This window comes from Portunus trituberculatus, chromosome 23, assembly GCF_017591435.1.
Source record: "Portunus trituberculatus isolate SZX2019 chromosome 23, ASM1759143v1, whole genome shotgun sequence".
NCBI classification, from domain to species: domain Eukaryota; kingdom Metazoa; phylum Arthropoda; class Malacostraca; order Decapoda; family Portunidae; genus Portunus; species Portunus trituberculatus.
The window spans coordinates 1,042,501-1,043,609 of NC_059277.1; positions in this window are offsets into that span (position 1 = coordinate 1,042,501).

Consider the following 1,109-nt stretch of genomic DNA (forward strand, 5'->3'; position numbering starts at 1 on the left):
TGGCACTGTCTGCTTCACCCTGGCAGCTGACACTGCCTGCTTCACCTTGCTAATGACTCAGGTTTCATCACCTTTGTTTTCCTGGTAGTGTTTCCATTGACCACCTTTGATCTTTACCAAATGAACCTTTCCCTCAGAATAACACCCACACACACATACTGCTTTGTGTGTAAAGATGCAACACATCACAAAATAAGACTGCAAGGTAAAACAAAATCTATGATAAAAGCTAATTCATGCATACGACTTCATGAGAACTGTGTAATGCTCTGATACTCTTAGATATAACAAAAATAAGACAACAAAAATAAGACAGCCTGTAAGACAGTAATGTAACAAAAACAATACAAGTTTTAACAAAAGGCATAATAAAGTTTAATCTATATATAAAACTTACGACTTTAATGCTCTCACATTCCATGTAAATAAGTTAACAATGGACTTAAAAAAAATTGTGTAATGCTCTTATACTCTGCAGCCAAGTTATATCTATATTGAATAAATAAAACTCATCTATTTACTACAAATAAAATAAAAGCATTACAACTTAGCAACATAAATAATGAATAAACTAAAGCATTCCAATCTAGTGATAAATATAGCTATTGTGATAAAGAATATTCATGTAAAAAGAAAGGTGAAAAAAAAACTTTCCCAACATCTTGTAAAATAAATAGAATAGTATCCACATATTACATAACAACTTGCATCTCACCTAATACTGCCAACAAAAAGACAAATGAAATACCCAGAGAAGAAAATTATTTCCAAACATTCTGCAAAATTAATAAACTTTCATCTCATCTCACACTGCCAGCAAGGAAAAAGAAGAAAAGATGAATAAAGAAAATGCTATTTCCTAACACTACAAAAATAAATAATAACACTCCATGTTTTATTACCTACTAACTTGTCAGATCTCACAGGGCCAATAAGGAAAAAAAAAGAAAAAGAATGAAGAAAAATACTATCTCCTATCATTTTGCAAATAAAATAAAAACACGTGACACTGATCTCTTGACTTGCATCACACCTCACAGTGCCAGCAGTAGGATGCAAAGCCGCTATTTGTGCCGCTGGTAACTCAGGGAGAAAATAATAAAGCTGTC